At 41.1% G+C, this 15,581-nt stretch overlaps 1 long non-coding RNA gene across 1 annotated transcript; it reads left to right on the forward strand.

The window, feature by feature from the left end:
- Window positions 1–11,895: 11,895 nt before the first annotated feature.
- LOC120536554 lies at window positions 11,896–15,309 on the forward strand. Its single transcript, XR_005635147.1, has 2 exons — window positions 11,896–12,297; window positions 15,016–15,309. It is a non-coding gene; the product is annotated as an uncharacterized LOC120536554 (long non-coding RNA).
- Window positions 15,310–15,581: the final 272 nt, after the last annotated feature.

Raw genomic sequence — 15,581 nt, forward strand, 5'->3', positions numbered from 1 at the left:
TGTTTTTAAATGAAGACCAAATAGATTTCAAACCATAATATACATTACGTTAGGTGATTTTAATTAAACTCACATCCACATTACAACATGGCTGCATGTTTTGACATTCTGGGATTTTGTTAGCTGTAAAGGGACATTTTTTTTTTCTTCGACAAAGACTGATTATTTTTTTTTTTTATTAAATATTTTTGTTTCAATGAGTCAAGTTCAAAATTAACAACGATACCAGGATGCAATTGCCATTATACATACAATTTTTTTTTTTATAGCGTTTCACAAACTATGCAGTTATTGAAATTAAGTTTTGCAGTGGCTGGGTAGCATTCATACACAGCAGATTACACCTCAGGTGATATAAAAACGGCATCGACGGATGTGCTGTTATAGGATGTGGAGGGTCTGCGAGGAATAAGAGCTCAGATCTCATAAACCTAACATACGTACCTGGAGAAGAAGGTGGCAGACGAGATGTGTATTAATGTGGTAATTCCATCTACTAGAGGTAACTGTGCTCATCAGATTTGTTACTGGGTTGGTCTGCTGTTGCACCTTAAGAGTAACACACATACATAGCTAGACACATACACACAGAAACTCAGCAGTGCCCTATTAATGACACACACAGCTGGTTAACCTCTAGCACTTTAACCCTCACAAGTGCCTTGGGTATAACACAGCCTGTCACTCTCTCAGCACTTCAAGAGACTTATTTATTATTGACACAAACAACATATGATGTTTTAATGATATCTCAGACCTAATTATTACTTTTGGTCTACAAGAATACATTTAAACATTCAAAGGCTTAGCATCCTTGACTATTGCCCATTTATTAGCCAAGAATACCTTACTTGACGTCCTGTTCCCTACTATTGAGTGGAGCTCTCACCCTCAGCCTTAATAAACCTGGCAGCACAGAGTGTATGGCAAATCTCTGGCTGCACCAGGTGGTCAAATAAACCTACCTTATTACTTCAATCACTCTATAGACATTAAGACAAAACACAGAAAGCTAAAAGCAGCATGGTATTTATTACAGGAATACTAATAATAATACCACTGGAACAAAGAATAATAGAAAATAGGACTGATAGCAAAGTCTGGATGTATATAGTCTTTAGAAAATGCTTACGAAAAAGTAAAGATGTCAAGGATGAATATCGCAGGTGGCTTGTGATCTCCCACTCGTCGTTGTTCATGAGATGCTTTTCTGACGATCAGATGGAAACAGCCGCACATTGCCAGCACCCTCTTCTGATGTCGCTCTGTTCCCTTCTCCTGACGTCTTCATCCCTTCTTCTTCCTCCTTCCTCTGTTGCTCCTCAGACGAGGCATACTTATGATAACATTTAGATAGATAGATAGATAGATAGATAGATAGATAGATAGATAGATAGATAGATAGATAGATAGATAGATAGATAGATAGATAGATAGATAGATAGATAGATAGATAGATAGATAGATACTTTATTAATCCCAAGGGGAAATTCACAAATTTTTACCCGGGGGTTTTGCAAGATGTGACTGTTAGATATTCTGATTGGCTGGCTGTCAATTTGATGAATGCATTCACTGTCCGCTTTCCCAAACAGTTAAACTTTTTTGATGTTGCTTGAGGTGTCGCCATGTCTTCCTTTCCCAGGCTGTAAACCAATTTATCTACTTGTTGTCCCAGATGCCCAGGTTATAAACTAATCAATAGTCTTAAACACCAGGATGTCTTCCTTTCTTTGTTTTAAAAGTGAGATACAACTAGGGAGAGGATATGCTTTGATGTGTCCTGAATGTAGTTCACCTGTTGTTGTTTTGAGCAAAATTTAACGAAAATAGAGAACAAAGTTTATAGGTTTTGTACCCCACAACAAGGTGAAAAACATGTGCATGTGAAGCATCTGTGGATTCAATTCAATTCTAAAGTTTGCTGCGTTCACACAGTTTATTTTCTACATCTTGCCTGAAGAAGGGGCCTGAGTTGTCCTGAACGCTTGCATATTGTAATCTTTGTAGTCAGCCAATAAAAGGGGGTCATTTTGGTTGACTTCTCATTGCCTCCATAATGCCTAACCACAGCACAACACCCTAGTACTTACAACCTTTAACAGCAGTTGGATATTACCCTCCAGGCAGAACAACAAGTTTATTATTTTTCTTTCCTAATTCTGCCAACACTTTGGTTAACCTCCGGTGCTATGTGTGTATTTGACAAGCTGTGAATGCCTGACAGATAAGACTTACAGGTTTTTTGATATTTCAGTGTCCAGGTTGGGAGCAGGCACTGACTGAGTGATAATAAAATGTTAATGTGAAAAGAACACATTGATGAAAACGAAAATGGCATTCGCAGATGTATCTGTGTTAGGCTCAGCCTTAATTTGTCTATAGTTTGCTATCCTGCATGTGGTTCCCTGTTTCGAACAAATAAATCTACTTGAATTGGTGCAGTTTGGAAATACTGGCTTATGAGATTCAACCAAAATGGAAGTTAGTTCTTTTACAGGTCAGTTAACACAGAGCTGTCTGAACAACATCATAGCCCCCCGGGCAGAGCAGTGTGCTGGGGCCCCTGTTTTGATAGCAAACCAGAAACCTAAATAAGCAGCAGAAATACTGTGGACCCCCGGCCAGTGCCCATTGTGCCCATACGTTAAGAGGGGTCTGAGTTAACCTGACTGTCCCATCAGCACAGCTTGAGCGGCACACAAATGCTTTGAATTTTTAAGGCGGTTTGCTGTCAGCTCTCTCACCCTCAACACTCAGGACTATCAGGATCCATAATACAGGATGAAATTAGGGCTTCTTGTTTTTTTTGGGAATGTCTTATACGCCAGGAAAGAACACAGAGAAGGGAGAAAGATTCCCCTGAGTGGCCACTTTTTTACTGTTTTGTCTTTTTCTTTTTAAGGCCAGTGCTGCTGCAGTCTGACTAAGCCCCTCAAATGAAACTCCATCGTGCCATCAGGAACCATGAATCAAAAACTACAAGAACAACTCAAAAGAACAAATAATAATAATAATAATAATAATAATAATAATAATAATAATAATAATAATAATAATAATAATTCTTTACATTTATAGAGCGCTTTTCTCACTACTCATAGCGCTCTCCACACAGAGAGGAACCAGAAAGTAACCCATAATCTCCTTACTGCAAAGCAACAGATAGCATGGATGGACACAGGGTCACCTTCCGGAGGCAGCGGGTCTGGACCACCCAGTCATCCAGCAGAAGTCTGGTAAGAAGGACCCTACCTGACTCTCACCCTCCTCCTCCTCCACTTGGTTGCAGTCCTTAGCCCTCACAGATCCACTCATTTTGCTTTTTACAATCCACCACAAAACACAGGCCTAGCGTTAAGCTTTAGAGCACTGGACTAGAGTGCTCTGTAGGAACAGAATTTGAATCATGGACACCAAGACAAGCTTTTAATTCTGGCTGTCACATCCAGGTGCAGACCATCTCCTGTGTGACCGGACAGCTTCTTCATGCATGGATACCAATTAAGGATTCAGTACCTCATGTCCTTCATCAGCAGAATTCTGAACTCTGCACCACTCGCATATCCGCCCTCAGCCTTTATCTAAGGTGACTTCCAATATTTGAGCATTACATTTCTTTTATGTTTCTAATTGGAGAACATGCAAATGAAGTGATTTATCTCATGGTCACATGGTGTCGGTAGTGGGATATTAACTCATAACCTCATGGTTCAAGGCCCAAAGCCTTGACCACTATGCCAAGATGCCTATCCTTTCTTTTAGAATGACTGATTACATGTGTTTGCCACTCTGCCATCCTGGGACAGCACTGAGACCACTGGGATTCTATCCAATCTATGACAGGTATTGAATGATCCAGTGTGTCTGCTCCCACCCATGGGACACCCGTCTAATGGTTTGACTGTGAAGCAGATTGCTGTTCTGGGCATGGCTTCAGTGCCACTCTCTGAACATCTGTAGGAATGTAAGAATTTAAGAAGACTTCAATTTTTGATTCTTCGCAGATGAGACATTTGTGCTTTACTTGCTGCTGTTTGCATGGCATGGACTCACCCTCTGGCCACCAGAGGGTGCTATGAACACACTTTGTTGAACAAAGCACAACAAGTGACAGTGACAGTGTGGGAGGACAATGGGATAGTGACGTAGAGTAAGGTGGCTAAAAACACGGAAAGGGAAATCGGGACTGTCTGTTCATTTACTTGGATGTCTCAGTAACGTCTTTATTAATGTAGGACCCCCTTAATACTTGTTTCATTTCTTTTCAAAAGGAATGGAAGGCACAGGTGCAGTTGATTAGCAAAAACAGTCACTTCCCAAATGCAATGCCAGTATGACCACTGTGAACGTTAAAGTTATAGTTAAACAGACAGAAAATCGTTTCTGTACACTCTTAAATATCATGATTCTAAAATGGCTTTTTATTGGGCCCATTTTTTGACAACAAACCATTGCATTGTGTGAAGAGTTCTTTGGTCTTTTGTCTTTGTAAAGGACAGTAAACAGGAATCGTTATTAATGTGTAGTAGGCTACCTAGAAGGATACAACAGATCGAGAGAACCTGAACGTAGCCTGTCTTACAGATCTCTGTCATTTTTTTCTGCCATTTTTTCCCATCATCCTTCTCTTCTGCTATTACCAAGTTTCTTGCAGAATATGATTAGCATCACTTCTGACAATCATGGCTTGTTCTCTGCTTCCGCCTTTCTCCTCATCCCTCCACTGCCTCCAACCTCAGCCTCCTTGACTGTTGATGGCTTCACAACCTTTTCTTCACGTAAACATGGCTGTCATCAACAGTCAATTCTCATCACCTCCTCTGGTCAGTCTGTTCCCTCATGAACAAGCCACAACATTCTCCTCCTTCTCTCCACCACTGATGTCTCCAAACTTCCCTCTAGTCGCCCCACTTGACTCTGTCCCTTCACATCATCTCTCCCTCTGTAGTTTACACAAACGTCATCCACACCTCACATCAGCACCTTCTCTGCGCGTTCAAACAGACGCCAGTAACCCCTCTGCTGTGGAAACAGGACAACTGGTCCGAACTGAAGGAAAGATGGAGGGCACAGAATACTGGACAGTTCTTGAGGAAATCCTGATTCAGTCGGCCAGATGTTTGAGATTGGGACAAAGGCTTACCGTCCAGCAGGACAATGACCACAGACATACTTCTAAAGCAACACTGAGGTGGGTTAAAGAGAAACATGGAAATGTCTTGGAATGGCCTTGGCAAAGCCCAGGCCTCAAACCAACTGAGAATCGGTGGCATGACTTGTACACCAACGCAAACCATCGAACTTGGAGTTGCCACAGTTTGGCCTTAAGGAATGTGTGAAGATCCCAATGGCGAGATGTGCTAATGGAGACATTCGACAAGAGCAGCTGGACTGGCTTCCAAAGAGGCTCCTTTAATACATTGAATACCAAAGAACACTCTGGTAGGCATGTGTAAATAAAATGGTGCCAACCCTGAAAAAATCAACTGTCATCCCAGGTTGTAATGTGAGAAAACAGGACAAACTTTGAGGGGGATGAATACTTTCACCGGGAATGTATTATAGGTCTAAAAATCAAAAACAAAAGAACAGAAGAACAGAAAGGTTTAGAAGCCAGAAAATAGAATGGAAAATAACACAAACAAAAAAGGGCTAACCTAAAGCCTCAGTCGAAAATGAGTTCGGAACAAATGAGTCAGGCGGTTCCCTAGGGTGGCAACATTTTTGGGGGACTGCATTTAGTTAACTGGGTGCACACGTATTGAAGTCTTCAAGGGGGACCACCCATCTTCTCTCTGTATATAAAGTCCATCGTCCGTCTGTCTCTGTCTGTCTACTTTTCACGAGAGAACTACTTCACATATTTAGATTTTTTTTTTCTTATAATTTGCTTGAACATTCCAGGTGATTTTGCGACTTCTCTAATTGCGCTAGAAATCAGAGTTCGCTTGCAGCACCGATTTATTTGCGCAAATCTGAGCGACGGAGGCTGTGGGCTGAGAGGAGGAAGAGGAGAGACCTCAGGAGTGGGTAGCCTGGCGGGGCCCTCCTCAGTCACGCGTCAGCCTCCGTTCGAGTCACTCTACCTGTCGCCATGTGTTGGAGCGTATCTCGGCATCGTTTAGCTAGCAATACCTGTTTGTTCAGCACACATTTTTCATCTACGGATTGTTAAAGAGTAAGACTTGACGTTTTTGAGAGAGAGAGATCTCAGCTTATGTGTGTTTTAGAGCAGGGGTTCCCAAACGTTTGGACGTCAAGTACCACCTGAGGTTAAGTGAGTTGCGTTGCGTACCACCTGCACCTTGTTGAAAGGGAGGGAGAGCTTTAAAGGGGGAAGTTCGGGTCTAAACCGCCCCGAAATCTGAATAAAAGTTAAAGAATTGGAAAAAATTATGCATAAAATTAATGAAAAAAATTGTGCATGTACATAAATCGATCAATTCCGCTCCGAAACTAAATCCTGCCTTCAGCCTGTATGTGACGCAGTTACCGACGCCGAAATGGTATCGGCTTTGTGCTTAGATCTAGTGACTACGATGCGATACATCGGCAGTGTACGTATAACAACAAACGTGAGCGGCTTCTGTGAGGCAGAGTTACCGAAGACTAAATGTAAGTGTCGGCGTTGTGCTTTCATCGAGTGACCAAAAGCTCAAACAGTGAAGAAGTAGAAATTGACTTCCGCAAAACGGAATTATGGTAGCGTTAAATGAACTAAATACTGATTCGAATAATAGGTTTTGTTTATTCAGATGACGAAATTTCACACCGCACTAAATTTGGGGATCCACGTATTATTGTATTTAAACAGTTTCATTGGTTTTTGCTCACAGCAGGCTTGTCATAAAAGGTTTTCCACAGATAAATTAAATTTGCGTACCACCTAAAAAAGGCTCAGAGTACCACCAGTGGTACGCGTACCACAGTTTGGGAACCGCTGTTTTAGAGGGTACCTGCTCACTGCCAGAGATATCACGGCCATGTCCTCTTCTCCCCATGTCGGGCACAGCTGAACACGATCAGATTCAGTGCCAACATTTGACATTGAAGCGTACCCACCAACTGCTTGGCCAGAGGTACCTCACCAGCTTTTTACATTTTTGGCAAAGAGATCACATCTACATTCTCTCCCTGATAGCAAAACCAAAAATATTGTATATTAAGAGCTCTGTGGATATGAAAGCTATCAATATAAGTTCTTGTCAATACAAACTATATTTAAAACATTTTTAATTGATTTATAAAGTTTGTCCTGTTTCACTACTACGCGGGCAGAGCCACTGGGGACAGCTAGTAATTAATAATCACAGGTGACAATGGAAACACATTAGATGGAAAGCTGCTGGCTCCTTTGTCATTTTTTGATGAAAACAGGGAATGCAGCTGATTAAGACTAAAATTAGCAGTTGAGGGCGAGGAATCCTAACAAGCACATGAAAGAGCTGCCAAAGCAAGAATTGACTTCTCGTTAAGAGCAAAACCCGGCAGCCACTGACTTTGTAGACCCCCTGCTGTAGGGTGTTCAGTAACGCACAGCACCTCCTCCCCGCGATGGGCATGTCTTTCAGTTCCATTGTTTACTCGCTTTGTCCATCTGGGCTATCATGATATTTGAGCTGTGCATTTCTGAACCTTGGAAATGTCTATCCATCCTATTTGTCTATTGACGTTCTCCAATACTGGGGCATGGGAACCTTTGAAACAGTGACAATAAAAGACCACATTAAAAAAAAATATATATATATATGGATGTTCTTCATGTTCCACACAGAATTTACAACTCAATTTCTTGGTTAAGGGTTGTGTCAATCGGTCACAACACTGACTGGGAACTCCTGGGGTGATTTGAGCTTGTGGCCTTTGAGTTGCCACAGGCCCTCACTGTGCTTGAAACTCAAGTTTGAAGTCATCCGATTATATTAATCACTTTGGGTCTCGTCTTACACAGGACTTCAGATGACTCCATGGAGTCCAAAACCACACCTGGACTATTGGAGGACTTAACTGGCGTTGACAAAGTCATGATGCGGAGTGTGGATGGAAACCTTGATGCTTAAGCAGTGAAGGGTCACCTCCTGGAATGAAGACAGAGTGATGGAAGCCATTGGGTCGTTACTGAAGGAAAGCTGGGAGAACAGAGCTTTACATTGCATTCAGAAAAATGCAAGTAATTTCAAATTACGTAGGAGAGAAGTCAGGCCATAGGAAGTCCTATCATTACAGTGCTGTGAAACATTATTTGCCCATCCACAATGTCCTCTGTTTGGTGTATTCAACACAATGAGTGGCCCATTCTGTTTCAGCCTCTCGTTCACATCGCTATGCAGGTGCAGTAGGCTTTTTAAAGATGTGACACACTGCATATTCTCCACAAAAACACTTCCTAGAACACACCATCGTGTGCATTACCTCGTAATCTCCATAGGAAATCTCACAACAGATAAGTCTTGCTGTTACCTGGCACACGCCCTCTCCTGTTTTTGGACTTCTGCAGATGAGGTTCACGCAGTGCTGTGGAGCTTTCAGTTTCATTTCTGTCTCTGATGCGTCTTTACCAATGCAAAGCAAATTTGATTTCTAGGCAATGCTTGAAGTGAATATATGTATTAACATGAAGAGCATGGAGCACAGAGTTGTCAGCTTTTAAGTTTTGAGCTCTGCCATTGCAGGGCATCCCCCTTTATATGCATTATGTTAGCTGAAGTTCTGTACATTAAAGAGACAAAAGGCAAGGAAAAGGACAACAAATTAACAAAGGGACACCAACACTGCAGTGATGCGACTTTATTTCTTAGTGCCAGTCAATAATCTCGCCACACCATTCTGTACCAGTTGCCGATGTAACAAACAGGAATGACTGCCATCCATGTACAAAGGATTACAATAATCTAAACGGGGAGATATGAATGCATGGGTCACTGTCTCTGATCAGCAAATGGCCACGTTGGCTTCATCTCAGAGATCATTCTAAGCTGAATTAAGACACCCTTGATGGTCAAATTTACCTGCTTGTCAGATTTGAGATCAAGATTGAAAATCCCCCCAGATTTGTAACCTGCCATTTAATTTATGTTGGCATGTGCTCTGGGCTTTTAGAGAGTCTGCCAGTATTTTTAGGTGGACCAAACAAGATGGCCTCAGTTTTACTTTCATTCAGCAGGAGGAAATTATTTGCCCACCGATCTTTAATTCTCTGCAAGCAGCCAAAACAGTTCTTCAAAGAGCAGTCACTGTTAGATTGAACAGACAAATAAAGTGAAAGTAAATATTGTGTTTCCTAATGATCTGCCCTGAAGGGAGGACAAAACACTGAAGGGAGAACAGGCCTTAAAATGGAGCTCTGTGGGACTTCACATAAGACAACAGCAGATGAGGAGCACTGATCTCCAACACTGACTGAAAAGGTCCTGAGATTAAAGCACAAGACAAACAAGTCCAGGGCTGGACCCTTGATGGCAACCCAGCTTTCAAGGAGGTCCAGGAGGAGAGTATGATTCACCAAATCAATGACAGCAGTGAAATCCTATAAAATGAAAATGGCACAAACACCAGAATCAACACCAGGTAACAATTCACTGATAACTTTTAAAAGAGCAGAGTCAGCGCTGTGAAAAATGATGCACTCTGACTACAATGATTCCAGAATATCATAATGACCAAAGATAACAACTGAGATAACAAAAAACTAACAACATTTTCAAGAACTTTAGAGGGGAACAACAATTTAGGAACAGGACAGAAATCACTAAAGGAACGAGAGTCAAGTCCGTGTTTATGAAGCACAGTCTGGACGTCGGCATGCTTATAAGATGAGGGGACAGTAGCTGTGGTAGGGCAAGTAATAATAATACTTAAAAATTGTGATTGAGATCTTATCATTACAACTGGCTAAGTGGACATCACAATGCGTACTACCAGAACAACAACAACACACGTCTGACAGCTGAACAAAATGTCTGCAAGTGACTGGAAATGAGTCTGGTGATTTTTGTTTTTTCTTTTTTTTCACTTTAGATCGTTATTTAATAATAATAATAATAATAATAATAATAATAATAATAATAATTCTTTATATGTATGCTGTACTTTTCTCACTCCTCAAAGTGCTTCAGTGAGTGAAGAGCCACATCAGCCACCAACAATGTGTAGAACCCACCTGGATGACGTGACGGCAGATATTTTTGCGCCTGTACGCTCACCACACATGAGCTGTTAGATGGTGAAGTGGTGAAAGAGAGTTAGCCAGTTAGATAGAGGGGATGATTTGGGGGGCAGAATGGCAATGCCATGGTGGGCAGTTTAGTCAGAACATCAGGGGTACATTCTGTTCTTTTCAAAGGATGCCCAGAAATCTTTAATGACCACAGAGAGTCAGGAGCTCGATTTTATATTTAATTTGAATAATGCCACCATTTTCACTGCACAGTGTCCCTGTCACTGTCACTGTCACTGGGGCATTGAGATGCACACACAGACCACAGGGTAAGCGCCCCCTGCAGGCCTCACCCACATCTCTTCATTCTCTCATCCAAGTACTGGCCGGGCCTGAACATGCTTAGCTTTGGGTGGATGAGCTGTTCTGACGTACATGGATGGATTAAAAGGCAGAAGTCTACGTGACCATCATCATCTTCAAGTCCTTCCGTGAGAACCCTAACTCCAAAGAGGACTGTTTCATTGATGTGAAGTAGAATGCCCAGAGGGGACTGGGTGGTCTAATGGTCTGGAATCCCTGCAGATTTTATTTTTTTCTCCAGCCGTCTGGAGTTTTTTTTTTCTGTCCCCCCTGGCCATCGGACCTTACTCTTATTCTATGTTAATTAATGTTGACTTATTTTATTTTATTTTATTACTGTGTCTTTTATTTTTCTATTCTTTATTATGTAAAGCACTTTGAGCTACTGTTTGTATGAAAATGTGCGACAGAAATAAATGTTGTTGTTGTTGATGTGCTGTGGCTGCTGGATATTTAAATACCAAATGACAGACAGACGTGCACATGAAGACTCTCCAAGACACAGGAACTTAATGCCTTGTTTTCTTCTGCTTCATCTTCTTCTGCTCATTCTTTCGGCTTCTCCCATTTAGGGGAGCCACAGCAGATCGTGTAATGAGTTCTGCTGAACATTTTGGTTTGTGTCTATCATTTCTTTCATCACTGCTCTTGACTGATGAATGAAGAGAAAGGCTGGTCTCCAGTTTAAAAGCTCAGTCCTATTTAGGGACACTTTAGTCTCATGAACTACTCTGATTTTCCAGATGTTTCATTTAACAATATTTTAGCAAATCTACACACGTGTTTGGGACGTCGGGAGCACATGACTGGACAAGTGACACAAGGATCATGAGGTTTTTTCCATGGACATTTTGATATTGCTTGCTATTTTTCATCATTGCCCCCCAGTGAACCCAGTTATATCAGAAGTTTTGTGATCTTTGTGCATCATCATCATTAAAAATAAGAATTACAACAGCTCTGCGACAGCTGATTTATTTTCCTTCTCTCAAGATGTATGTTGTACCAACCAGTTTAATAAGAAGAATCAGCCATTTCTCCAGTCCTGCTGCCCAGAACCTTTGTGTTTCCATTGCTAGGAAAATAAACTGTTTTATTAGCAGCTGTCCGTGTACAGATAAGGCAGTGCACATGGGGCACTATAAAGCAACCATATCAAAGTTGAGCTAACTCTCAAAGCAGGGCAACAATGAAGAACACTGTAGAAATAACCCCTAAAGCATCACTGTGACTACAACACATTCAGGAAGCAAATGTTCGTAAAGTCGCTGAAGGTCTTTGTTAGGCCAACTCTGCCAAGTAACTATGTACTGTGAAAACAGTGATAATAAAGAGCAGATAGGCGCAGTCGTATGCAGGAACTTCTTTACAGATAACATTTTTAGCCTCCTTAAACTGGTAACAAAGGCGACTTTATTTACTGAAGTGTGTTTGAACTTGTCTTTGGAACTTGAACCGAGGTGTGCCTGCCACAAATCATCCAATGTGCTGTTCATAACCCTGCAAACAGAAAGTAAGATTAAGATCAATACATCAATAAAAACACTGAAAAAGAAATTCTTTTTCCTTAACCTTCCCAGTGCAAGGTCCTTCATGTCCACACTCTATAGTTCTTATCTCTGTTACCACTTATAAATACCGACACTCCTCAGCCTCCGAAAACAGAAGTCCAGCTTGTCTTGGTGTTCACTGACTGTGGAGATCCTGAGTGCTGAGTTCCTCCTGCCTGCCCTGCTGTGTCTCCATTACGGTGAAGCCGTTGCTCTCCATTTCAGGTTGGGCTTTTCTTTATGTCTGAATGATGATTTGTGGACCAGGTGGGCTCTATCCGGGGGGCGTCCAGGTTTATTTAACAAGAAGCTGGACTAACTGGGATATGAATTTTGATTTAAGGATAAAGTTTTATTTCTTTATATGCAGTAACTGCTTAGTATTAAATTCAATAATGAGTCTGCTACTGTCATGTTCATAAATACTAGAAGACACGTTTATCACACAGCCCACCTGCTTAATATTGCACTTTTAATTCTTACTTTAATATCTTTAGTAGCAGTAACTTATAGTGAATTATTTTAATGTTCAGATTCTTCATTTCTTAAAACATCTCAAGTGGGCAGCTGCTTCTCAGCCCACCCATTGCCACCATTATGGATCACGTACCCCTTTTACGATTGCATATTCATAGTAAGGCTGTGCAATAAGTCTGAAGTTCAGGACACTTTAAAGCACATAGCGTCATGTCGGATATTCAGGACTTGATTTGGATTTTTGGTAAAAGATGGGACGCCGTCTGTAATGAAGAAAGTGACGGAAATGAAAATGAGGGCTTCGAGGTGTTTCGTACATTTGGTTTGTGTTGCATCCTGGGTATCATAACTCTTAAAAGTAAGGAATGCTATGTATGCATAAACCTTTCATTTAACAAGAGGTGTCTTTGTGATCTCGTGTCAATGAAAGAACTGAGCAGAAGTTGAGGAGACACAAAGCCTACACTGAAAATGGAAACGAACCCCTCTTAAATATCACAACCTGCGGCTCTAAAACACTGCCCACATCTGACAGCAGGTGGCACCGTTCTGCAGAAATTCAATAAGTTAGATAAGTTAGTTGGCCTCGATAATGTTAAGGGGGCTTTAGAGACCCTAAATTGTGTGGCTGAGGGGTGTGTGCAATGGACTGGCACCCTGTGCACTTGTGCACCTTCTTAGCTGAGACCCCTCTGTTCAGGATTAAGTAGGTTAGAAAAAGACAGACTGACTGTTTAAATGTTTATAGCAAACTCAACTTTGCCATTTTTATCAGATTGTTTATCTTTTCCATGATATGAAGAACATAATTTATTATTGACATTTTGGAGTCTGGGACATTTTCTTACTGCCTGAGTGCTGCTTGCTATTTTCCTGGTGGCCATTAGACAGTTTAGTGTCCCCTTCATATCTTTGCTCAGACGTGTGTAGGTGCAGATTAGTTCTAAAAGCAGAAGCTGTAGACGTCAGAGGTAATCTAAAAAACTGCAGATCAAGTTCTTCAACCATCAGGAGACAACGACTGCAGATGAGAGGTGAATGGAGTCCCTCAGGGTTCTGTCCTTTTTAAATTTAGATTAATGACATTGATTCTGGTATGGTGAGCAAACGTGTGAAATCTGCAGACGACACCAAAATTAGAGCAATGGCAGACAGTGAGGAGGCAGAAAAAGCAACTGAAGAAAGATGAGATGAACACTTGGAAAATGGAGTTTAGTGTGGAAAAGTGCAAAGTGCTACACATGGTCAACGAGAACGTTATTTAGAAATAATAGATGGGAGCCACTGAGCTACAGGAAGACACTTCAGAAGAATTTAGCGGTTGATATTGACGCAACATTTTTATTTTCCAAGCAAGGCGCAGAAGTGATTAAAAAGGTAAATGAAATGTTAGGTTATTTTGAAAAAACTAGTGAATATTAATTAGGAAGTTTTATCATGCGACTATATTACGCAGTAGTAAGACCACATCTCAAGTGTTGTGTGCAGTTCTGGTGTCCTCGCTACAAGAAAGACACAGCAGCACTTGAAGATGTGCAAAAGAGAGCAACCAAGTGCATCATGGGACTGAAGGACGAGTCCTACCATGACAGACTCTGAGAAAGAAACCTGTTTAGTGTTCAGCAGAAGAGACCTCATCCACGGGGCTTTTTCAAAGTCTGGCAGGATCTGATAATAACATTTTAGAATAAGCATTTAAATTAAGGAAGTGGATTCTCTCCTCTCTTTTTCTGTTCTATCATTACTATAATTAAAGTGCTACTCTGCTGATCTGACTCTCTTTCTCATGGGTGGAGGTCAATTTGTATCAAACCAGTTTTGTTAAACTTGACTTCCATGTATGGAATGTTTTTGATTTTAATAAAATAAAAAAGAAAAAGAGAAGAACAGACCTCATCCAGGATTTCAAAATCCTCAAAGGCATCGATAAAGCTGATCCTGCAGTAAATCTGTTAGCTGAACGGTGAAGTACACACTAGAGGACACCAGTGGAGATTAAGGGGAAGAACATTTAGGACTGAAGCCAGAAAGCTCTTGTTTGCTGAAAGAGTTTTAGGAAATCTGAAACAAACGACCGAGACATGAAGTCAACTCGGAAACCCAGATATTGAGACAGCTTAGCCATTAGCTCAACCAACCAGTGACAAATGGACTGAATGGTCTGCTCTCGCTTGTGAAATGTGTTATGTTGTAAAGTTCTTTTCAATTCTGTCCCTGAGATTGAACCTTAAGTCCTTTTTAAGTAGCCCATTTTTTAGACTATTATTATTATTATTATTATTATATTTTTTGGTGATACAATTTACAAGGTATGTGAACTCATATATCTCACTATTTCGGGGTAGTCATCCTCATTATCATGAATCCTGTCAACTTTTAATATTCAGTATAATATAGCACTGCACCCACTGGACTCAAATTGGAAACAAATAATTAATATTGTTTTATAATTTGTCATTGAATAAGGCACTCCAAGTTCATACTGTAAAATGCTGAGGCTCCAACCTTGTCATCCCCGTTTAATTAAGTCAAAATGAAACCAAACAAGGGCTGCTATGTGTGCTCCTAGAAGAAATAACAAAAATCAAAGCAGGTAAGCCAGTTGTTTTTCAATAGACGTTGGGTATTTGGGAGTTTCGCTCTTTAGTTCGGTTGATTCAATGCGGACCACCTTACCAGTGGACCACCAGTGGGTTTTAAAGGTAGGAGACTGGAAGGGGAGGAGTCAATCACCCTCACTGGGTGTTCTCTCGATGCTGTGGAGGAAAAAAAGGAGAAGAAAAGGTTAGTGTGAGCGCCCCCACTCAGCCAGGGGTGGTAATACCTTCATCAGATGAGCCCAGATGGTGATCCACAGACACACAAGTGTGACAATTTATAATTCAGCATTGCCAATTCAATGTTGAGATATCTTTTGGTTCTGTACTCTGGTGATTGCACTGTAAATGTTTATAGATCTTCATTTTTATGGCCTTATTGCTTGCTGGTAGCCTAATATATTGTGAAATGCCACGCCTCCATCTCACTCGCTC

This window comes from Polypterus senegalus, chromosome 10 (assembly GCF_016835505.1).
Source record: "Polypterus senegalus isolate Bchr_013 chromosome 10, ASM1683550v1, whole genome shotgun sequence".
Lineage (NCBI taxonomy): Eukaryota > Metazoa > Chordata > Cladistia > Polypteriformes > Polypteridae > Polypterus > Polypterus senegalus.